Source organism: Protopterus annectens, chromosome 4.part0 (assembly GCF_019279795.1).
Source record: "Protopterus annectens isolate FY-2018-M chromosome 4.part0, PAN1.0, whole genome shotgun sequence".
NCBI classification, from domain to species: domain Eukaryota; kingdom Metazoa; phylum Chordata; order Ceratodontiformes; family Protopteridae; genus Protopterus; species Protopterus annectens.
The window spans coordinates 1,797,023,603-1,797,050,034 of record NC_056733.1 but is presented as its reverse complement, the minus strand read 5'-3'; the positions used below and the strand labels follow the sequence as shown (position 1 = coordinate 1,797,050,034).

The following is a 26,432-nucleotide window of genomic DNA, read 5'->3' as shown; positions in this document are numbered from 1 at the left end:
GACATCGCGGATGCTATCCGTAATTTCACCGATGTCATAGACAGACGTTGTGGGGACATATTACAGCAGTTCCACAACCACATGTCCATGAGCCAGGGCAATGGTGGACGGTTGCGGCGTCGACGTGGCCGTATGCCAGCAACAGCAGCAGCTGGCAGTCGGCGTGGACGACAACAGGCCAGCGGACACCCCCATAGTGCCAGCAGCAGCCCCAGCAATGCTGGGTCTGTGCTGTCATCAGACCGCCCCAGGAGACCACGTGCACGTGGCTCTGGACAGTCCCAACAGGGACCTGTGTCCAGTCAACACACTCCCGCTTCTGATGACAGTACCCAGTCTGGCTTAGTACCGGATACGGTCCGTAGCACCCCTGCCAGGCACAGGTACCGTGTCCGTGCCCACAGACACTGATCTGTATGACCTGCCAGGTGCAGTCTGTGGCTGTTCACAAACTCCAGTATATGGCAGCCATGAGGTGGAACTGTGTGCATGCATACACACATGCGAAATGTTAACACCTAGGGCTACTACATACACACACACACTGCACCAACAGTGCCCCACCCTGTACTGCTGTCCCTCACCAACACACATACACATACATGTCAATTGGTGGTATCAGTGGCACACTCAGGCATACCTAATTCACACCCTGTGCATATGATGAAACTGTGCCACCTCCTGCAATCTCCAACATCAGTGCAGGAACAGGTAAACACGTTGCTGATGCACAGGGTGACTACATAGAAGTGTATTACTAGTATCATGTTGGTAACAGTACAGTGTGCTGATATGATTGTATGTATATCCCAGCATGTCTGATGCAGTAACTGTATGACTGTCCTGAATTGTTATCTACACCCATAGTAAGTACCATAGTGTAACAGCTGCATATTATTGCATACCGGTGGTAAGGATGTCAACAGATAGCCACATACATAGGTAGCACAGGGGAGAAGCTAATGCAAGTAGTTATACGCAATGATGGACATGTACAGTAATGGTGGCATGTTGTCCACAATGACTATGCAATGTGGATGTTTGCGCATGTTGATATGTGTGCAGTACCAATTTAATACAAATTACAATTAAATATGACATAATATCAGTTCTACCATGGACATCTGAGCTGTGCATTCCTGGGTACATGTTGATAGTGCCTGCATATTTGCACTGTTACCTACTGGAAGTGTTACCCCTTCTTTGTTGTACAATGGACTACTTCTAGCCCTGCTTACTGTAGCTTTGTTTGCATGCATGTTTGCTTGAGGTTCCCTGGAACACTGATTCCACCTGCAATGCAGAGTTACAGAGCTTCTGTGGATTCCTAGTGACATCTGCATAGTGTACTATACGTATGTCAATTTTCCACCTGACAGAACATCACTGTCTGTCCTGTTCACATGTACGTTGCCTGTGACACATTGCATAAGACTTACCTGGCATTTACCCACGTGTGCAGTCATATATGCCAGTGCTATGAAATCAGTAGCAGTACACCCACACATACTCACCTTCAGTATGTTGTTCCCCATTGGCCCTATGTGTTGGTAATCACCATGGCAATCACACTACTATGGTAGCATGTGCAAAGGTAACCTGTGAATCACCTCTATGGTCCAGTTGTGGTTTATGTGAGTCATGTGGCAATGTCACAGCTGCCACATGTATGCAGTCAAACCTCTCTCCTGGCCAGGAACGTACAACACATGTGTGAGATGCCACCACATAGCCAATCTGGGGACTGAGCACTCTGAACCCAGTACTGCCATACCCTGTCAGGTGACATGACATACTACAGTGACTACAATACCAGTCTGACATAGACCCGCACTGACAGCAATCCAAACACACTGGGGCATACTTGGAGACTCAGAATAGCATCCTGCCTGAGCATCACACACCTCCGCAGCTGGCACACAGGCATACGTTAAGTCGGAACAGAGCACATGCCACACATGGCACACACATCCTGTGTGCCATACACTCACAGCCTGTAGGGCTACACAACACACCTGCTACAGATGTGTCAGGTACCTCTCTTGGCCTCTGCAGTGGGGTCCCGCTCAACAGGCTGTACATGGTGAGGGTCACAGTGATATGCCCATGGGGCACTATGGTCCACAACAAAACACATGCATACAGGTCAGTCAGAGGCATGGACACATATGACTCAGTCATTGTCCATGCCACTATGGATGACCTGAGACATACCTCCCTGGACTACATGATAGGGAACATAGAAGGGCTCTCTCAGCATGTGGCACGGGCCAGTATGAGCCTGACCTTGGTTGCCATCATACCCTAACCAGGTATGTTACCACAATATGTAGGAAGGGTGTTCTATGTCTACATTCTGCTCAATCTCCAATGTCATTCATAGGGTATACAATGGCTGTCAATGTGTGCTTACATGCTAGGGAAGCCACAATGATTTGTGAGGGGCAGCTTGCACGTGACACCCATGGGCCATTGTATATTGGCGAAGCCCCTTGATACACACATAGTGCCTTTTGCTGCAGGACACGGATTACATAGCTACCTCCGCGGGTATCACACGGGATACGACACTAACAGTAATGCTACACAACACCAGCAGTGTACACCGCAAGATGCATGCACTGGACACTGTCCTCAGCACGGTAAACTGCAATATCTGTGCAGTACCAGATTCCTGATTCACGGATCACAGGTGCAACCCATCACTGCCAGGTTATACCTCATACCATGCCTGTCGTCCCCTACACATGTAACACACATGGACAGGGGGGTGGTATCTCAAGGCACCACAGATACACACACCTCCAGGTTGTTGGCACAGCACAAAGCATCAGGGCCTATCCATGAGCAGCTAACAGTGTGTTGGGCTGCCTTCTGGTTCATAGCCTGGCACACACAACCCTCCCATACACAGAAAACCCACCTGTCCTCCCTAACAACACTGGCAATATGACATTCTCTAGAAATGTCTTTATATGGCTGGACTGCATCCAGCCAAACATTGTGTGTGAGCATTACTGTAGCTACAACACACTAGCTGAAAGGTTCCCAGCATGTAGTCACTGAATTGCAGTGGAACAACATGTTACCACTCCCACAACAGGTGGGAACATGCAGCACCTGTTCATCGACTACATGTAGACTATATGGCCCAAACCAGATGTGTATCCCTTGCTGTTGGGATTATACCATATACAACTCACACTGTATATACACATACCGCATGCGGCCCCTGCACAGTAAGACACAGTCATAATGTTATGCATTGCAAATACCATTTATCCACTTGAGGCACGTGTCAGACATGGTAACTACTGAAGGTCACAGGTATATATGTGTATGTGTCACACATATACATCATGTGTGCATTGCCATTGCTGGTTTAAGCAATGTCATGCATTGTTATGAACAACAACCCACACATGGTCATATTGTGTGACACAACCACATGTGGCATTTGTGGGTTTCCAACACATACCTATCTGTGCTCTGACAGTGGTAATAGACCCAGTACCAGAGCGCACTATTGGCATTACTGGGAAATTAGCCCTGTTTGGCTGTACTGATAGTGTGGTGACATCACCTGTGTTTACTGGGGGAATATGCAGCATCTGGTGTATTGTAGTAGTTGCCAAAAGGAACTGTTCTCTCACACTTGCAATTACACACACCCTACTACCCCCCCCGACACACACACTTGCTATTTGCAGGATTCATACCCCTACCTAACTATGTCACGACACGTGAGAGAGACGCATTAGCGAAGCACACTATTCAGATTACTAGGAGGTTCCTCTTCTCCGGCTGTACTTATAGGGTGCTGACATCATCAGTGTTTGGAAAGGGTAATGTGCATCATGTAGTGTGTTCTCCTGATTGCCAAAAAGCACATGTCTTTCATACAGAATTGCACACACACAAACTCCCCTCATCCAAACACACACACTTGCAGGTTTCAAACCCCTACCTAACTATGTTATGACACTTGAGAGAGACGCATTAGCAGAGTGCGCTATTCGGATTACTGGGAGGTTTCCCTTCTCCAGCTGTACTTATAGGGTGCTGACGTCATCAGTGTTTGGAAAGGGTAATGTTCATCATGTAGTGTGTTCTCCTGATTGCCAAAAAGCACATATCTTTCATACAGACTTGCCAGCACACACACTCCCCTTATCCACACACTTGCCATTTGCAGGATTCAAACCCCTACCTATGTTATGACACTTGAGAGAGACGCATTAACAGAGTGCGCTATTCGCATTACTGGGAGGTTTCCCTTCTCCAGATGTACTTATAGGATGCTGACATCATCAGTGCTTAGAAAGGGGAATGTGCATCCTGTAGAGTGTTTTCCCAGTTGCCAAAAGGGGCATTTCCCTCACACAGACTTGCACGCACACTAACCCCCCTCCACACACACTGGGCCATTGCAGGATTCAAACCCCTACCTAACTATGTTATGACACTCGAGACGGACGCATTAGCAGAGCGTGCTATTTGCATTACTGGGAGGTTTCCCTTCTCCTGCTGTACTTATAGGGTGCTGACATCATCAGTGCTTAGAAAGGGGAATGTGCATCCTGTAGAGTGTTTTCCCAGTTGCCAAAAAGGACATTTCCCTCACACAGACTTGCACACACACTAACCCCCCTCCACATACACTGGGCATTTGCAGGATTCAAACCCCTACCTAACTATGTTATGACACTCGAGACGGACGCATTAGCAGAGAGCGCTATTCACATTACTGGGAGGTTTCCCTTCTCCTGCTGTACTTATAGGGTGCTGACATCATCAGTGTTTAGAAAGGGGAATGTGCATCCTGTAGAGTGTTTTCCCAGTTGCCAAAAGGGACACTTCCCTCACACAGACTTGCACACACAACAACCCCACTCACCCACACACACACACACACACACACACACACACACACACACACTGAGCAGTTGCATGGTTCAAACTCCTACCTAACTATATTATGACACATGAGGGAGACGCATTAGCAGAGCGCGCTACCCGAATTACTGGGCATCTGTTCTGCACCTGCAGTATTTATAGGGTGCTGACATCTTTATTTCTACAGAGGTATGTACATCTAGTACTACCTGTCAGGTGGGGGATAGCATATATATGCATTTGCAGCCACCTACTTCAGGGTCAGATATGCACATCGCACTGGCAGGTTATGTTCTATACCATGTTTCATGACCACAGGACCTGTAACACACAACACAACCAGTCCAGAACACCCTCCCACATCCAGGACACACACTTTGCTTCCCTGGGAACAGTGCCGGGATATGCAGGTGTTCACATACACCATTCCAGTTGTTAACATCAGGTACAGGCATATTGTGTGTGGGAACTACTCAGGCCTCTACAACATTACCCTACAGCCACTACAATTTGTGGGTCCATGTGCTATGGCAGAACCACTCACCACAGCCACATGGGGGAATACATATTGCACCTGTCCATCTGCAACATGGGTACTCACTGTTCCACACCAGAGGTAGACCACCATTGTTGATATCTGACCATACCCACCTTTCCCTGGACATCCATATCCCATCCCACCCCCAGGCAAGGTTGTCACTGCAAACAAACTGTATTTAGCACAAGCAGACTCTACACTTGTGAAGACTGGGGTGGAAGACTTCAAAGGACCCATGCTGGGGGACTATACTGGCCACTCTGCATAATCCTTGACAATTGCATTCTATGAGCATGTGTAAGGTTTGCATTGATCATGCTATCCCACATATACCCATGACTGCTCCACAACAGGACACCTGTCAGGTGTACACCAGCCATATATGAGCTGTCCAACAGACAGAGTGAGCTAATACATTGCAGAGCTGTAGCCCACAGAGGGAGGACATCTCTGAACAGTACCGGCACGTCACTTCAATCCCACATAATCATCACAACACAGTGTTGACAGTGAAATTGCCCAGACAATGCAGATAGGGCTCCCCTCAGTCTGTTATTAATGCCCACTTACTGTTAGAGGTCCTCAGCAACCCTCTTCCAGCACACACCAACAACATGGATGTGGCTTAGCACATTCAAACCCTGGGATCTCCACTGTGTCCCTGCTTGACAGAGGCATAGCACACTAGCCTCACACGTTGCCTTATGTGACCTACTTTACAGTGGCACAGTAGCCTACTGTACTGGGGATGCAGACGCCAAGCACACTCTGGCTAAGCTGTCATTCCCTAGGGCAAACAGCCTAGTATTGACCTCTACACCCATATGTTTAATTGTCAGATGCACAATATTTGTTGCTGTTAGACTGTTTGCAGGTCTTTATTGCCATAGCATTCCCTGTTTCTATGAACAACTTGTGTATCTGTGGAAGATGTTTGAATATGAGGGGGATCCACTATATCACTTATGTCTCTGTAGTCATTTACTGTGTGCACTGGGCAGATTGCTGTGTTGTGGTTGGTTCCTGGAATGACACGTACAAATACCAGATATGTGTGGCCAACTGCTAAACGGAGATATGGCCTAAGTGTGTGAGCATGCCCAGTTCAGCCTTTCCATGGCATGTTGTCTGACATATGCCTCATTTATCAAAGTGTGCGAGCATGCCCAGTGTGAGCTTTCCATATGTTGAACTCTGCAGTCCACCACATATTTGGGTGAGTGTGAACTTCAACAATATCTCACATTTATGGTTGTGTGTTGGGTGTCATGTTGTGTACTTACTGGCCAACTGCTTCGTGTCTGACCACAACAGGGATTATACTGTGCCTGCAGGGATTGCATGGGATACTTTGCATACAGTTGTCAACTTCCTTTCATAATGACCTAACACTGTAGTACCGTATAGTGTACTGGTTCAGTACTTTCACTGTGGTGGACAGTATCCTGGGCTTTAGTCCTATCACTGCTTTAAATCTTCATAGTGAGCACAACAGACTGTGTAGGGGCCAGTTGTGAACATATGACCATGTTGCATTATGTTCAGATATGGACTACCTAAACCAGGCTTGTCCAACATTGGTAGTGTATTCCATAACATAGGTGGACATTGGCAAACACTAGCGATGTGCCCTAGGCCATTTCTGATGCTAGTCAGAGAGTGTGTTTGTCCTTCGACACACATTGTAACTGGAGTTTGCCATGGCATATGTCATGGTTAGTATACTGTGCCTCCGTCTACCTGTGACATAACAGTGATACCCAGGGTAAACCTACCATCTCCCATCCACTCATCAAGATTCCTCTTGAGGAGTGTCGATGGGTGACTCTCTGGCTAACCTGTACTGGGAGTTTACTCAAGAGTGGGGGTGGCTTCTGTGTTATGGATCATTCAGTACAGCTTGTCCTATGTACGTCAGTGCTGGGGGTTCAGGTCTCTCATGTGCATAGCTCACTGCCGTTCAGATTGTACAAGGTGCAGCATGTTCATTGATTCCAGCTTGGACATGGCTTTATACATCAGGCACAGCTTGCCTCTGGGTGGGCAGTATGGCTGTGTGTGGAGCTGCAGTTTGTTTAATCAGGCAACACATGGCATCTGTTCAAGCTCTTTGCTACTCCTGGTGAGGTACTGTTGTGGACTTTACAGTTGATGGAGGTGTCTGCTTTGGTACATCCCACAGGGGCTATTGTAGTCAATTGTGACACTGATGAAGGATGACTGCAGAGCCACAGTGACCTCCACTTATCTAGATCTGACAACCTTCATGATTAGGTGGGTATATGGTATGTTTCTGTGAACACTACAGCCACATGTTTGTCCAATGCAGGATATCTATCACCTTGTGTCCCCAGGTCTCTCATTACATGTTAGGTACGTAATGGGTTAACACCTGTGTGGTAATTGGTGGGCACTTACTGTATATCCACGGTGGTTGCTATACACATTTCTGCAATTAGCTTGCTGACATGGCTATGGCACCAGTTGTCTGTTTCTATGTGGCCCTTTTGTGGGTAGCTATGGCACCAGTTGTCTGTTTCTATGTGGCCCTTTTGTGGGTTGCTTGTGTCAGCTGGGGGTCAGATATGGTGGGCAGTTTGTACTCCTCTGCATACATGTTCAGTCACAGTCCTTCCATGTTGGCCTGTACCTATGGGACATATATACGGAACGAGGGAGGTCCCAGGACCAAGCCTTATGGGATGCCACTTATATCTGGTTTGTAGTCTGACATGGATGCAGCATGTCTGACCATGTCAGTCCTGTCCTTGGTCTGGTTTGCAACCCCTCTACTGACATAGGGGTTTATATTTAAGCTGGTGAACATATCCATACTGAACACGTAGGGTATTGTATGGAAGCATTTGCCTGGTCCAGCTACGCTGTGTGGACCACATTGCCCTCATCAATGACCTTAATGACTGTTTCAAATGGGTCAAACATGTTTAGGGGCAGGATCTGCATTTACGACAGCCACACTGGGTAGGGTCCGGTGTCAGTAGGTCCCCGATAGCTTTATGTCTGCAGTACATGCTGATCCTTTCCATAGCTGTGCAGACCAAGCTTGTCAGGATCCTGGGGTGGTAGTTTGCAGTATCCATTCAGGCAACACCTTTGTTGAGAAGGACCACTGTTGTTGTACACTGCTCTTTGGGTACATATCCTGTGGTAAGGCTGACACTGAGCAGTAGTGTGATTTGGCATTCCATTCTTCTTGGAGTCCATGTTGGACTCAGCCCAGGACACCATCTCATACCTTTGCTGCTGTATGTTTTGCTTTGTAGATGATGGCTGTTACCTCAGCATCTGCAATGTCAGGGGGCCAGCAGTCTGCTGGGATAGATATTTTGCATTCTGGGGGGGGGTTTGCACTGCACCTGTCAGGTTGTATGTTGGCAATATGTGTGTGTTTGGTATGTTGTTTGTAATATTTGTGTGATTCGGAGTATATCTGTGAATTCCCAACATGGTTCCTACCATCAGTTGAGTAAGCCTTGTGATTATCCTTAGTGTCCTGTACAATTTGTATCTTCATAAGTTCACAGGTTCATACTAGGCTATCCACCCTAGGGCATTTGTAAGCCTAGCCAGAGTGTATGTGTCTTTCGCCGCCCCTTGCTATGTGAATAGTATGGCCATTTATGATTTACTTTACTGTGCCTCTGTCTGGACATGACACAGTGAAGACCCCCAGTGTACATCTACGATCATCCATCCACTTGGCAATATTCCTGTTGAGGGGTGTCAGTGAGGGGCTCTGCCTAACATGGAGTGGGATCCTGTTCCAGGGTGTGGGGAGCCTCTGGGTTATGTATCTGTCCCTCCAGCACATCCTATTTCATTATGTGTTGAGGTTGACATCTGTTACTCTCACAGCTCCAATGGCTTTGATTTCCTGGGGTGGAGCATGTCCATTACTCCTGTGTTGGACATGGCCTTGTACAGCAGACATACAATGCCTCTGTGTAGGCAGTATGTGACTGCATTCAGCTGGGGTGTCTACAGCCAGGCAGCATATGACATATATTTGAGACCCTTTATCCTCTTGGTGAGGTACCTTTGAGGTCTTTCTAACCGCTGCAGGTGTCAGGTAAAGTACATCCCATATGAGTCATTGTACTAGATTATGGGTCTGATAAGAGAACAGTACAGGGGCACAATGACCTCTGTTGATGTAGATGTGAATCCTTTCATGATACGGTGTCCAATATAGACAGTCTTCCTAGCCACATTGGCATTGTGAGTGTCACATAACGGGTTACTGTCCACTTGTGTCCCTAGGTCCCTGATTACTCCTTGCATACATAATGGTTTACCACCTATGTGGTAATTTGTGAGTACCTTGTTTGGTATTTGGTGGGACATTCATACTGTCCAGTGTCTTCAGGACATCTGGGTGGGGTTCCTGTGTGTGAGAGTGTGGTCTGTCGCATGCTACAGACTGTACAGCAGTTCTGACTACAGTTAGGTGCACATGGGTGGTCTCTGCTGCTTCGTGCATTGTCAGTTACCTGGCCGTATGGGTGTCTGTGCTGCATATGGATACTCCCCCTCCTTTGATGTTTTGGTCCAGGTGTTGGGGCCATAACGCATGATATGAGGTATAACCTGGTAGTGCTGGTGTGCTGTCAGTAGGCTTGCAGCAGGTTTCTGTCACTGCACAGACATCGATGTTCTCCATACTGGGAAGTGCCTCAGGAGTATGCATATTGCAGTTTACACATCTGGCATTGGTCAGCATTACCCTTATGTTTCTTACCACTTATGTTTTCTAGGGTGGTGGGTTAGTCTTTTCAGCCTTGCCTACGTACGGCTCTATGGAGGTGGCAAAAGCCTTATCCAATAGCCAGACGCCCAGGGGTAACAGGTGCAAGCCATCCCTGGAACAGCAGCATGGCTTGTCATGCATGACATCTCAAGCAGACAGACATTAGATCCTCTTGGACTGACAGCTGTAATTGTGCCACCTGTTAAAGCTGATCATTCTGTGTTTGTACTGTGGCATCATTCTTGGTGAGGGTTAGATGCTGCAAATGGCCAGTGTCATACCGGCCTGGAGTACATACTCAGAGAGCTCATCCATGTCTCTTTTCATGTAGTCCAGGGAGGTACATCTCAGGTCATTCACTCCAGCATGGACAATGACTGCATCATATTTCTACTTGCTTTGGGGTGACCTGCATACTTGTGTTATGTGGCGTATTGTAGCAGCCTACAGGCAGCTTACTGTACCCTTTCCCTTGTTCAGTCTGGTGAGTGGGACAGCAGTGTGTCTGCCTATAGAGACACCTATTACAACTGTATCAGGCATGTTGTTTCTCCTTCTGGCCTGTGACTGTTTGGCACACCAGCTTTGTGTACTATGTGTTGCATGTGCTATGTTTGGAGGTTGTGGTTGCTTGGGGTCTGCTTTGGAGGCCTCTGTTGGTGTGGTGTGTTTGTAATTAGGGCCTCCGGGAATGTTTTTCTGTGTTTATGTGTTTGGTTTACAGTTGTGATAGGTCTATGTGGGACTGGGTTTGTGGTGTGTGTGGTTACCTTCTCCTCCTGACTAGTTTTGACAGTACTGAGTTGGGGAGCTCAGCTCAGCCTCCGGTTTGGATAAATGGTTGCATCTCTCACATGTATTTGTATTTATTGGGGGGAGTTGAGGGTTGTCTGTGTACTTGGGGCAGGTGTAACATTGCCTCAGGATTCACAGATTCTACATGTTGTAGCTGGCCTTAGTGGATTGTATGTGTGGACATATTTTATTGCCATACTACTGATCAGTGATTACTTCCCTTTTTATGTTTGCTCTATCATGTAGTAGCTTCCTCATTCTCTTGCATGGTTTGGTAATGGCTGGAGTTCAGCATGCCAGATGCCTGCGTGTATGGCATTGTGTCTTGTTGTTATTTGTGATTGCATAATCCAAGCATTCCTGGCTGTGTTCATGGAATGCCTGTATAACAGCTTCTGCGGTGTGTCCCATATGTTGCACCTGCACAGGGCCTTTAATGGATTAAACATCAGTTTGGAGGGGTGCAACTTATGCTTTACACATGTTTTTCACTGTGGTTTTCTGGCCAGGGACTGTGGTCAGGATGTGTATATCCGGTGTGATTACTCTATGGTCTGGTCTTACCAGTGAGGGATACACTTCTCATTTTGCCATCCAGTACACATGTTGCTGATTATCACATCCAGTATGCTTACCCCTCTTGTGGGAGTGGTACGTTGTTCCTGGGCATTTTGGTTTATGGATTCTAGGAACTTTTCTCCTACAGTGTTGGTGCTAGTATAATGCTCCCAGTGTATGTCTGGGTATTTTCAGTCAACCAATATAATGTGGTTTGGGGGGCTTGATATATTCATGTATTCCAACATAGGCCAGGTGCAGTTCCTGGTGTTAGGACAGTAGTCTGTAGCAGGCTATATACTGGGAGGCGGTTTTAGCCACTGGAACTTGACCATGGCTAGTCCATACTGCTTCTTGTTGTGGTACCAACATGGGGGTGTGGTTATCCTTGACAATTATTGCTAGTCACCCTCTTTTTGTAGCTTGTTCCATGTTTTGAGGCTGTACAGCACAGTATGAGGTGTAACCTGGTAGTGTTAGGGTGCTGATGTGAGCCTTGACCCAGTTTTCTATTACAGGACAGATATCAACATTCTCCATACTGTGTGCGTTTACACTGCACGCATCTTGCTGTTTAGACTTCTGGCATTGGGTAGCATTACATCTAGGTTCCTATCCCTTGTGGTACCTATGAAGGTGGGTTTGTGTTTTGAGACTTACCTATTCAGGGCACGCTGTGGGTACTGACAGCCTTTGCCAGTATCCATGAGGCCTGGACTGATAGGTGCACACCACCCCTAGCAGGTGGTGCATTATGTCATGCTCAGCATGTCATCCCAGGCTGAAACACATTGGCTCCCCTTTGACTAACTGCATTACTTCAGCCAATTATTGCAATTGATCATCCCATCATCATATTGTGGTTTCATGCTTGGTGAGGGTGGATGTTAGTCAGGGTCCTCAAGTGTGCATATAGTACATGGTGTTACATTACTTAACACATGGCATTCATGCCTCAGGTGGTGCTGCAGGGCTGCCTCTGTCAGATGCACGTATTACACTCCCTGTACATGTTTGAGAGCAGGTCATGTCATTTTAGGCATCCCTGTTATTATTTGAGTGAGTCAGAGAGGGGTATCATTCCCAGGGTTCCTACTGAGCCAGTGTATGTGCTATGCGTTGCCTCTTTGCCAAGGCCAGGGCATACTGGGCATGCCTCCTTCTGCCTACTGGGGCAGGCACAGGTTGTTCCTCCTCCGAGTCACGCTCTGCCTGTGATGGCCTTGGCAATGGTGGGGGGCTGTTTGGCCCGGCCCTATGCTGGTCCTGCTGCAGCTGTTTTCGCAAGATCATATTATGTAGCATAGCACATACCATGACAATTTGGGTACATGTAGTTGGTGAGTACTGCAAGGCTCCACCAGATGTGTCCAGACACCGGAACCGTGACTTGAGCAGCCCAAACACACGCTCTATTACATTACGTGTTTGTGCGTGTGCCTCATTATGGCGTTCCTGTTCAGGTGTGTGTGCATTTCTGATGGGTGTCATCAGCCACGGCTCCAGTGCATAACCTGCATCCCCCACTAGGTGTCCGTGTGGGATGTCCCCATTGGCAAATGTCTGGTACAGCTGCATCAAATACCAGATGTGGGAATCATGGTAGCTCCCAGGGCAGCCAGCACACACATTCATTATTATGCCCTGGGCATCACACACGACCTGGCAGTTGATGGAGGGGAAGCCCTTGCGGTTAATGTAGGCCCTACCCCGCTCACCGTCTGGTGCTTTTATGCGTATGTGCGTGCAGTCTATTGCACCCACTACCTCAGGGTATTCCGCTATTTGCTGGAAGAGACGCATATTGCTGGTCAATACCTCACAGGCATTGGGGAAATATACATGATCACCGACATGTGCTGACATGGTACCCTAGAGGCTGATGCCTGTGATATCCCCATCATATCACCAGTTGGTCTCTGGAAGGTACCTGCTGCTAGTATTCTTAGGCCAACACATACCTTGGTTTCCACTGGGATGGGTTCCCCTCTGTTGGTTCTGTGTGTGAGGCGTGGCCTGCACAGCTCGACAATTTGCTGCAGGAGATCTCTGTCCACTCTATAGCGCTCTACTATCTCCAGCTCATGGAACCTGTGGTAGGTGACCCTGGGCCTGTACACTCTTCTCCGTCTCCTCACTGTGGGTTGTCTGGCACCATCTGCATTATCACCACCCTCAGCAAGTCACCTATGTCTCATTATGACAGCTATGGCAGCCCCTAGCATTTCTGCTCTGAGTTCAGCTTTTTCAGTTTTCACTTCTAATAGCTTACTCCTGTCTTGCAGTGCCTCTTGAGAGATACATCCTGCACTGCTGTTTGCAGAGTTTTAAGTGCTTGGCTGAGCTACTTTTCTGCCTGTGTAATTGCCTGCTGCTAATTGTTTTCACCTGCTAGCTCCAGCAGTATTCCCTGCTAGCTTCCTACTAATTCTGTTGCTTCCTTTTTCCTTTATGTTTCCTCAGGGGGGAGCTACGTGCATACCAGCAGAAACACACTCACAGTGGCTTACACGCGCGCACACATGCTTACACGGTTCGGAATCTGCTTATTCGGGTTAAAACGCGCGCACACCAGCGCAAACATTGTTACAAGTCTGCCAATAGGCTCCCACATGCTCAGTCTGCCCTACATGCGCGCACACTAGCGCAAACAGTCTTACAAGTCTACCAACACGCTCCCACATGCTCAGTCTGCCTTACACATGCGCACACTGTCCTACTCACTCCTCATGGTGCGCACACGTGCGCATGCACGCCCAGCAAGAAACTTTGGTATAAGTAACAGTGTACACCTTCCATTTCTTGACTTTCCCATGCTTATCTTGTGGCACTCCCCTTTCCATGATCTGTGTCTGTCATCTGTCATGTAACACTGACCTCCAATGAACTGCATTTCTTTCTACCATTCCCCCCTGTGATGTCACCTATCTCCTACTCTATTCCTCCCCTTTATGTATCTCTTACACTACTCAGAATGTGCTCATTTGCTATGTGACAGTGGGATTCAGTATCCTAACCCTCATTTACATCAGATTGCCTACTAATGCTTAGTTACATGTCTTAGACTCAGCTTCCCCCCTTAGCAACCACTAAACGGTGGCCATGTTGTTTTTGGTCTGCTGGTCCCTGCATTGTAATTCCATGTATTGCATAAAACCCACATTTGTGGGTTTATAACCTTCATTTTTATGTTTTATACAGCGCAGCCCGTTTGCGCGGGGCTGCGCTGCATTTAAACATCGTCAATCGCTGAAAAAAATATATATTTTTTTTAATATTTGCATCGGGGTACCTTGTCAATGGCCACATATTTGGCCATTGGCATGCTGCCTGACACATATGCACCCTTTATTTGGAGCTGACATGGCTCCATTGTGATTTTTGCAGAAACGTACTCAGTTGTCAACTGAGTACATTTCTGCAGCTAAAACGGCTCTTACACGGGCTTTCTGTTTTGTGGATCACTACTCTACCTCATTTGCATGCCTTTCGGCTGCAAGTGAGGTATTTAGCATATCCACACCCAGTCCATGTAAGAGACGTTTTAGCTGGTCTCTTACACGGAGTTTCGGGCTGTTCCTGGATCGCGAGGCTTGCATGGAGTGTTACACGTCTCTTACACTTCGTGCAAGCCTTCGTGAATCCTGCCCTATATGTAAAATGGTTGCATTATAATCTCATACAAGAAATGCAAAACAGCACCAAGAAATATATTCTGATATTACTTCCAAATGTGCATACTGTTTTATTTTCTTCAAGTATGTGTGTGTGTGTGTGTGTGTGTGTGTGTGTGTGTGTGTGTGTGTGTGTGTGTGTGTGTGTGTGTGTGTGTGTGTATGTGTGACTTTTTGATGTTACAACAAATATAAATCTTTAAACAAAAACATGAAAATAGTATGGAATAAAGCCTGGTCTTCTTTGACAAGAAGGTTTCCTCTGAATATTTTTTTTTCCAAATGTTGATGCATGAACTACAGGGTTACATATACCTGATGAGATGAGTGTTAGTCTCTGTGGTTTCTTAATAAAGTCTTGCAACCAATTGTTTGCAATTATCTGTTTCAGACAGCAAGATAACAAACTGCATTCTAGGGATATGAATTAAACAGAGTGGATAAATGGAAGATGGCAGGCAGTTGAAGATCTCTGGATGGCTTAAGCTTTTCCTGGGCACCCAAATTATTCTTGTAAGACTTTCCTTTGAATTGTCTTTCACAAACATAGCGAGGTGTGTCTACCTTATAAAATGTGCTAGATGTCTCTCTCTGCTTTTTCTCTGTTCCACCCAGTAAACACTGGGTTCTCACAAGGTTCCATCCTTGGCCCCCTTCTCTTTAACATATTTATTAACAATCTTCACAAATCTTCTCAACATCCTTGTGTGATACAGTATGCAGATGATGCTATTTCATTTGTTCAGCAGTCTCGCTCATCTACAAACAATCACACAAAATGACTTCAGCTCCACTGAAAACTGGTTAACTGACAATCAACTATTCCTCAACCCCCCCCCCTCAAAAAATACTGTTATTCTTTCCCAAGTCACTAACACCTAACAAAGACAACTTCAAAATTCTGTCATTAAATAGCACCATTATAGAAGTTGTTTCCCATATCAAACTATTTGGCATAATAATTGATGACCAACTTCAATTTGGCCTACATATTCAAAAATTCCATAAAACACCAAAAACTCTAAATGCTTTATAGATCAAAGAATTTTCTCACCAGCCCCTCCTGAGCTATACTTCCTAGCTTATATCTCCTGTCTTCCTTACTCTGTGCCATTTTAACCAATCTACAGGCTAAGCTAACATCAAAACAAGAACTGTGTTACAGTAAAGTCACTAGGTTTGCAGAAAATCAGCCAACAGTTCTCATCATTGCACTGCATTTCATTCATATCCTTAAACTTTGCTCAAGCTACCTCTCTATCTCAAATACACCCAACTTCTCCAGGCACACAAAATAATATACAAACCCTTAGCCTGTCCTGCTGCTACCTCCATGTTTAATCACTACCTAACTAGCCATGTCATTTGGTTCTCCAAAAAGCAGCTTTACAATTTATAAACCCAAAACATCCATGGGACACTCTCTGTACTTATAATCAGTAGCTAAAGCTTGGAACAATATCCTGATGGACATTAGACTGACATCTACCACTTGGTTGTTTAAACACTCTCTAAAGCACGTTGTCACCCAATCATGGCTCTATACTTCATCACACCAGGCTAAAACATTATCCTTTCTCTTCTTCTGGTCATCCTCTCCTCTTTTTATTCCTCTATGGCTCTCTCCTCCTCTCATCTTCCTATCACTCTTCCCATCTGCTATACTGTTCACTATTCCCTCTACCTCTTTTTCATAATGTCTCATCTGCAAAGCCTAATCGTAGCCCTCTTCTGCAAAGAAGCAAGCTCCCAATTTGTAAAAGTTGCAGAAACACAATAATGTTACCCAGCTACTTAAAGAAAACTAAATGCGTATAAATGTAAATATTGTACTGTTGCTTCTTCTGCCACCTCTTTTGGATTGTATGAATATTGCACTGTCTCATCTGCCATCATACTAAATGTCCTGTTATTGCAGAGCTTCTTCCTAGGCCTCCCTGAAAATGGATTCTATGCCCAGTCAAACTTTCCTGGTAAACAAATGTTAAACAAAATAAATAAATACAAACATACATACATAAACATATAAATAAATAAATAAATAAATAAATAAATAAAAACATCTTCTTATTAGCAACAAACCTCTTTTGAGACTAAGGCATAGGACATGAGTACCTCTTTACATGTTTGCCTTTCTTAAATGTATACTAAGATAGAACTCTGATAAGAAATCATTTATACTCTTACAGCCAAAAACAATGGATGGATAAAACATGTTTTACCAGCTTTATCTAGTATCATACAATCTTCATCCAAAGGAAAAGTTAGCAGGGGAAAGAGCTTCTAATGTACTTTATTTTACTAACTACAAGAACAGCATTAAGGTCAATGAGGAGGATCTCTGTTCATCAGAAAAATGACTTTATATACTTATTCTGAAAATTATTTGAATTATAGTGCCCTCCTCTGAAACTGAATTGGAAGAGGTAGAATTACATTTCATTAGATCTCTTGCAGTTTCATTTGATGATCCCTTTTCTAATCTTCACTGCCTTATCCTTCTCTTAATATCACAGAGTTTAATAATACAGAAAAAAATATTTTTGGTAACTAGACTATATCCTACATGACTACAAGGAGATACTTTAATGGAGTTCTGCCAGAAAACCGTTAATGTAAAATACAAAACCAGAAATGAAAATATAGCGTATAAAGAAAAATTACTCTGACATTAAAGCTTGATAAAAATTATTCAATGTGGCTTGAGGAACTGAAGAAATTTCTTAATAATGCTCACCTTATACAGCAGCTTTAGAGAGAAGTTTTGTACATCAACCAATGGCTGAAGGAACGCTGACAAGAAACCAGTAATGATTTTTCACAGAAATGAGGCACAGCTGTTAAAGGAACATCCACCATCTCTTACAGTTTAACTCAACTTTTAAGGTTGTTTTTCTTCCTGCAACATGATTTCAGTATTATGTTGTACCAGAAAATTGCTTGAGTTTTATAAACCTTTAATTCCTTGCCTTGGAATCAAAGGAAAGATAAGCCCACGCATTTTTTACCTTAATTTCTTACATACTTTGCAGAGGAATTTGTGTCCACCTGAATGACATACCGCAAACTCAGGGAAATCTGTACCTTACCCTTTTAGATACTGCTGTCAATATATCTACTTATAAGTGGTATTTTCCTGTAATATTTTATGGAAAATGTTAGACTTATATACAGAACTACGGACGTTATGCTAAAGGGTTATGGTTTTGGTAAAGTGGTCAATATGCTGCAATATAAATCAAGGCATAACAATGCAACACTATCAGTAGGATAATGTAATGTATGAAGGCATTTATACTTAACTTTAAAAAAATCTCCTAACACAAATTCAAGAACAGACAGTATATATATGTTTTTGTACTGTGCATGTAAAATACTCCTAAGCAAAAATAGCAATTACATTAGCACATTCCTTGAACATACAGGATAAAATCAACAACAAAAATCTTCCTTCTGCTGCGGGAACTAGTGAGTAGCATAAGATTTCCTTTGAAGTGTTAACAACTCTTGGATTACAGCCACCAAAGGAAGACTGTGCTCATAATACAGAACAAGAAGAAAATTCTTACAATAGCTTGGAATTTAGCTGCTTTCTTTAGCTAGAATTGTTAAATTGCTATATAACAGGCTCTGAGGGAACTGTATATGATGAACATTCAGGAATAAAATGTAAACACTCATGCTACATAAGGTGTATGAGATGCCTGTGACTCACTCTGTTGCCAATGTATCTTAATGGAACAGGAAAACATCATCCCTTCCTTATATCTACCATGACTAACATAAAGCAGAAATTAAATGTATTCCAGGAAGGAGACAAAAAAGTACTAAAACAAGATCACATTAATATGCAAGGCCACACTGTCAGCAATATTTGTGGAAAAACATATTACAATTTTATAAGAAGCACTTTGGGTTATTTTAAATGTACTAAAATAACTCAGAAAACAAAGATACAATGAAAAAAAACTTTTTTGAGGCCCAAGGTGGAATTTTCTTTTAATGCTCCATATATAATGTAATGTTGCAGTGATCCTCTCTGCCTCCCTAAACAGAGTATCTAAGAAAATCAGAAATGAGACAAAATATCATAACAGTGAAGAAGGTATCAAAACAGTGCAGAACAGTTGTATACGCGATTTCACTGTATTTTTCCTCTAAAATAAATCAGATTCTTGCTTCTCTCTCAGTGCTTCTCATTTCCTTATACTTAAGACTCATTTATGCATGTCTGCCTCCCCATTTCTACCTCATTATCTATACTTTTTTAACCATTCCGAAATGTTCAATTCCTGCATTTTTTTAAAAAGGTATATTTTCTGGTTTATTTGATATGTTAATAAGAAAACAACTTTTGTTTGGTCCTTTGTATATAACTTTTGTGTTCTGTGTCATCTTCTGTTTATATTCATTCTGTATTTGTTCATTTGTATATTGCATGTAGGTCTGTTATTATATCTTGTTAATATTTCGTGTATAGTTAACATATTGTATTTTTGGGTGGAGCTTTTCTCCATGGGTCTCCACTAAAAATAGGTCATTGGCTCAGTTGAACTAACCTGTTCAATGAAAGAGAAATAAATAAATAAATGTGCGCATTTATAATCCATGACAGTGATACAATAAGATAAAAAGTAACCACAAAATAAGCACACTAAACTGAGTACACTAATACAACCCAAAGCCTCAGTAAAAGTAAGAATTAGCATATTCAAAATAAAACATTACGCGTGTGTGTGTGTGTGTGTGTGTGTGTGTGTGTGTGTGTGTGTGTGTGTGTGTGTGTGTGTGTGTGTGTGTGTGTCTGCGTGTGTATCACCATTTACTTCATATTCCACATCACTGGTGTGGGAAATGTAATGAACCTGCTTTCAGTTTGGATTATGTTATGCCCTTGCATGTTACACATATATTTTGCATACCTGACAGCCCACCTGTGTTGCCTCTGTCATGTGTGTGTGTGTGTGTGTGTGTGTGTGTGTGTGTGTGTGTGTGTGTGTGTGTGTGTGTGTGTGTGTGTGTGTGTTTATGCCATAGATCCACACATACATATTAACAAATAAGTGTAAAAACAAAGCTAAAGAAAGTAGCTGCAGGCAAGAAATAATTAGCAAACATTACCCAGAGAAAAGTAATATATGCAAAATACACAGCACATAATTCTACAAATACTAGTGCAAATGGTGTCAGGAGATAATACTGACTTCTAAAGAAATATATAGCCTTAATGATTAAATAGTGAGCAGTGAAAAATGCCAATAAATGCTGGACCCTTAAAGCCAGGGAAAAACATGTCTGTCTAATGACAGAGAGCAAGTTCTGCATTTGCCGTAATGGATAATTAACTACAAAAGCAAAAGAGCAGAGCAAACTGGTAAACACCAAGCAGCATTAACAACCATTTCATGAGAAAATAATGGTGTACAAGAGGGCAGGGATGGGCACAGATACACATAGGACATAGTATAGGTTCATAGGTGTGTACTAGGCTAATGGCCCTGAAGTCTTTACAAGCCTAGCCCATAGGATTACCCTGGCATCGTGCCACACGACCTTAGTTCTCAGTGGCTCTGTCGAGTAGAGCCAGTGGAGTGATCCCCGGGGTGAATTTTCTATTTCCCATCCACTCATCAAGATTCCTCTTGAAGAGGGCCAGTGAGGTGCACTGTTTGACATGTATGGGAAGTCTATTCCATAGCAAGGGCAGTCTCTGGGTTATGAACCTGCCCCTCCAGCATGTTCTGTTGATTGTGGTAAGGAGGTTGAGGTCTCTCGAGAGTGTGGTGCAGAGGGATTGGGATTTCTTTAGATGTAGCATTTCTAACAGAACTGAGCCAGACATGGCTTTGTAAGTCAAGCAGAGATTGCCTCTAAGTATACGATATGAGACAGAGAATAGTTGGAGTTTTTTGAGTCTGTCCATATAGGACAAGTGTTTAAGGCCTAGGATCCTCTTTGTGAGGTACTTTTCTGACCTCTCCAGTTGTTGCAGGTGTCTAGTGAGGTACAAGCCAAATGGGGCATTGTACTCGATGATTGGACTAATGAGGGAAGAGTAGAGGGAGACAATGACCTCTTTCTTCCTTAATGCAAAACCCTTAGTAAAGAGATGTGCCACACAGAAGGACTTTCTGACCACAGTGGCAATGTGGTGATCAAAAGAGAGGTTGCTGTCAACCTGTGTTCCCAGACCTCTTATAACACCTTCTGTGCTCGGTGGACTACCATCAGTGTGGTAATTTATGGGAACTGGGTTTTTCCCAAAGGGGATGATGACACATTTTTTGGCATTGAGCTTAAGGCCATGGTTCTGACACAAGTCATTGGTCTCAGTAAGGCATTTTTGTAGGATGACAACATAATTTGGGGAGATAATAATAGCTCCCAACTTGCAATTGTCTATGAACCTTGTCAGCCAGAGTGCCTTCATGTTGGCCTGGACTTCAGTGAAGTAGATACCAAACAGGAGAGGACCCAGGACCGAACCCTGTGGGACTCCACTCATGACTGGTTGGCAGTCTGACTTGGAGTCAGCTACTTTCACACTGTGGGTTCTATCTGTGAGCTAGTTTGCAACCCACCTAGTGATATAGGGGTTGATGCCTAGCTTAGTAACTTTTTCTATGATTCCTGAGTGGGGAATGGTATCAAAGGCCCTGGCCAGATCAAGGTAGGCTGTATGAACCACCTTGCCTTCATCCACAGCTCTGGTGACTGACTCAAAGAAGTTGACCAAGTTGAGCAGGCATGATCTTCACAAAACCAAACTGTGTGGGATCCAGAGTTTAGAGATTCCCTATATCCTTGTTTATTAGGTCCATGATGATGTGTTCCATACCTTTCCATATCAAACTCATCAAGCTAATGGGGCGATAGTTCCCAGGGTCTGTAGTCGCTCATTCTTTGTGGAGGATGATTGTAACAGTGTACCATTCAGTAGGGACAAAGCCTGAAGTGAGGCTGTGATTGAACAGGGCACACAGGTGAGGTGCCAGTTCACTCTGTAGTTCATGTAGAATACAGCCAGGGATATTGTCAGGTCCCATAGAAGCTGTATTCTTGGCCTTGGACAGTGCTGTTTTAACCTGTGCAGCAGTAATACTGAGTGCCTGGCAATCTACTGGTATTGTGATTGGTCCTTTGGGGGGGACAGGGGTAAAGTTGGCACTGAATGTGTCAGCCAATATATTGGCAATATCTGTTGGCTCGGTATAGGAGGTACCATTGTGCAGTAGCTCAGAGCAAATCTGGGTATTGCCATGGAGATTCTTTACATGACCATAGAAGGCCTTGTGGTTGTCTTTACTATCTGCTGCAATTCTGTTTTCATAGCTAGCTTTACAGGATTTGATGAGGGATCTCAACTTTTTGTTGAGGTTGATAAGAGAGTTTTTCCAGTCTTGGGGCTTCACCTTATTCCGCATCAGTTTCCTCCTTCTGTTGTAGAATTTGTTTATGGCAGAGGACCACCAGACAGCGTCTTGGTTCTATTGGGTATGGCGAGATCCATGCATTTGTGTACGTGTTCATACAGTGCATTGGTGCATGATTCAGCAGTCATGCAACTATTCTCAATTTGTATGGGTGCTGTGAAGTTAGTTACCTCTGTTTTTAAGAGCCCAAACTTAGCTTTGTATAAGTTTTTCATGGTGGTTACCTTTGCGGGGTGGTATGTGGATTTCCATGGTGATTAGTTTGTGGTTGGAGCTAACCAGGGAGGAGTTGACTACTGGTTTAGAGCAATGGTCGCCCAAGTTATTATTATGAGTAAAGGATATTGCTACCTCTAATGGAGGTAAGAATGAGCTGGTCCAGGGCATTGGAATTAATGAATTCCAGGAAACGTTGGGCAAGTGTATTGGTACATGAGTAGTTTTCCTAGTTAATGGAGGGGTAGTTGAAGTTGCCCAGTATGAGAGAGTTAGGTTGGACCCTAATATTCTCCAGGGTGCTTAGGAACATGGAATGTGAGTCGTAGGACATGATTGGGGACCTATAGCAGGCTACGACCTGAATTGCTGTCTTACCCAATCTTAGCTGGACCTGAAGAATCCCTGATGCGTTATGCTGGGTTACCAGTCTGGAGGTGTGCGCATCCTTTATGAATATGGAAACATCACCACCTTTGGAGCTTCGGTCTAAGTTCTGGGGCCAAAAGGTGTGGAATGAGTTATAGCCTGGTAGTGCAGGGATGCTTTCTGCTGCCTTGAACCAGGTCTCTGTTACAGAACAAATGTTGATGTTCTCCATTTTAAGGAGTGCTTCGAATGAATGCATTTTGAGATTTAGACTTTCTGGTGTTGAGCAGCATGACCCTCAGATTGCATTTGTTTGTAGCTGTGACTGTGGTAATTTGGTCTTTGGAACACCACCTAAAAAAGGCACTATAGGGGTGGCAAGAGCCTTGGCCAGTATCCGGAAGCTCAGGGGTGACAGATGCAGGCCATCTCTGGCAAAGCATTAAGGTCTGTCAATCATGTCATCCCAAGCAGACATATACTGGATCCCCTTAGAATGACACCAGAAACTTAGCCAATTGTTGAAATCAGTCATTTTCTGCTTGCACTGTGGTATAATTCTGGGTGATGGTAGGATGCTGCTTAGGGCTAGGGTCATACTTGCCTGGGCTACATAATTCAAGAGCATTCTTTTCATGTAGTCCAGGGAGGTACATCCCCGGTCATTCACATCCACATGTACAATGACAGTCATATTTGTACCTGTTGTTGAGAGACATGAGTGCGTGCGTTATGTGGTGGATCCTGGCACCTGACAGGCAGCTGACTGTTATTTTCTCCTTATTCAACCTAGTGAGTGGGACATCGGTGTGCCTCACTATCGAGTCTCCTATGTCTAGTGTGTTGGGCATGCTGTTTTGCCTTAGGGGCTTTGGTTGAGTGGCACACTATTTAGGAGAGTTATGTGTCTCTTGATTAGTGTTGTGTTGTGGTGGTCGAGAGTGTTTCTGCCTTGGAGGTCTCTGCTGTTTGGGTAGATTTTTATTGAGAACCTCCACGAAGGTGGGTGTGTGGTTTGTGTTTTTATGTGAAGGCAGTGCTGGTGTGTGTTCTGGACGGCTATGTGTTCCATGTGGTGTGGTGCAATTTTGACCTACTCCTCTTGACCAGCTATTATGGTCTTGGCTGGAGAGTGCGTAGCTTCCAATTTGGATCTATAAGTGCATCTCTCGTAAGTCTGAGTGTTGGGAGCTAAGAGGTTGTCAGTGTACATGAGGCAGTTGCTACATTGCCTCAGGATGCCCAAGTTCACCAGGTTAATAGGAGAAAGCACAAGGAACTGACCTTTAGATATGCTTGGGGGGGGGGGTGAGCATTAATAATAAGTACTGGAGCTGTTTCCTTGTAGAATGTTTAGTGTTGGTAGCACCTTTGTGTGCTACGATAATTGCTATAAGAAGTCTGTTAAAGTGTTACGACTAATAAGTTAGTAAAACTGCAGGAGAGGAGAGGTGAGAACTAGCAGATGTAAGGGAAAAATTGAAGAGCAGACTTTGGCAGAGAGAAATAGGACAATATGTAGTACGTTTATTTCATTCTGTTAAAGGCACTGCTAATTTTTGTTTAACAGGACATCTACTTATGTTTTGGCCCATTTTCAGTGGTGGCATGGAGAGAAAATCTCAAACACAAGATAAAATAAAATGTACAGTGCAGTACAGATTAAGGAACAGCAGAGCAGATACTTTACAGGTTAACTTCAAACAGTAAAAATATCTACACCTTGGGTCAGATTCCATAAAGCTTGCAAAGTCTGGTGGATTGTGCTGAGTTTTGTGCAAGAATTGTGGCTAACATAGTAAGTGAAAAACAGACATAAGCAATGACATCATTGCAACCACAGTCAGTAATGTCAAAGCTGTATTCCAGGAAAACTCATTCACAAAGTATGATAAATATGTGCATTACCAATACACATCTATGGATGGTATACAAGCTCAATGCAACTTTCAGTAATACATAATAAGTATGGATCTCTTCATAATATGTAGAAGGACATATATAAATATATCCATCACAATTTGCAGAATCTGATGTAATCTGCAAAATTTCTATTAAAAATTTAATTAAGTAAAGTGAAGGACAATCATAGCCATTTCACAATGAATAACAGTAGTTAACAAGTGGTGCGAGACAGGTGGAGAACACAAATAATGCACGCACCCAAGGAAATACGTTCATAGAAAAGCAAAAGTGGAGTGAGGGTGAAGAAAAGGGACACACAAGAGGTATGATGGAATAGGAAGGTCATATAGAGAGGGAAAGGCAGAGGGGCATGGGCAAATTTTTTTTTTTTTTCGTGGGAATAGGTCCCATTTTTGTGTTTTGGAGAAAAGAAGGAAGGGAAAAGACACAGAAAGTGGAGGAGGGCAAAACAGCACTCACTCAAGGCACTCCTTAAAATGGAGAACATCGATATCTGTGCAGTGACTGAGACCTGGTTCAAGGCTCTAGAGGGCACACCTGCATTACCAGGCTATAACTCATACCACACTTTTCAGCCATCTAACCTGGACCAGAACACCAAAGGTGGAGATTTGTCCATTGTCATTACGGATATCCACACCTCCGGGCTAGCTGTGCAGCAGAATACATCCGAGGTTATCCAAGTGCAACTAACTCTGGGCAAAACTGCAATCCACATTGTAGCTTGCTACAGATCCCCCTCCATGCCCCAGGATTCCCACTGCTCTTTTCTTGATGTACTGGAAAATATTAAGGTTTAACCAAACACCCTAATAATGGGTGATTTCAACTACCACACCATTAACTGGGAAAACTTCTCATGTACCAACTCCTTCGCTCAACGCTTTCTGGAATTCATAAATTCCAATGCCCTGGATCAACTTATTCACACCCCAACCAGGGGCAACAATATCCTAAACCTAGTCATTGCCAAAATGAGTGAACGGTGTTCCACACCTGAATCTGACCAAACGCTAATCACCCTAGATATCTGCATCCCCCCCCCCACCATTAAGGGACCCACGGTAAAAAAATTCTCCAAAGCCATCTTCATACTTCTTAAGACAGAAGTGGCAAATGTCATGACACCATGCAGATGGACTGCTGAATCCTACACAAATGCACTTTATAAGCACTTACATGAGTGCATGGATCATGCTATCCCAAACAGAACCAAAATGCTACCCTCCAAAAAAAGGAAGGCAATCTGGTGGCCCCCT

At 44.2% G+C, this 26,432-nt stretch overlaps 1 protein-coding gene across 1 annotated transcript in view; it reads right to left on the bottom strand.

Moving 5' to 3' along the window:
• Positions 1 to 26,432, bottom strand: part of LOC122800026 (LON peptidase N-terminal domain and RING finger protein 1-like) — a 770,380-nt gene that overhangs the window by 167,900 nt on the left and 576,048 nt on the right. The window lies entirely within an intron of this gene.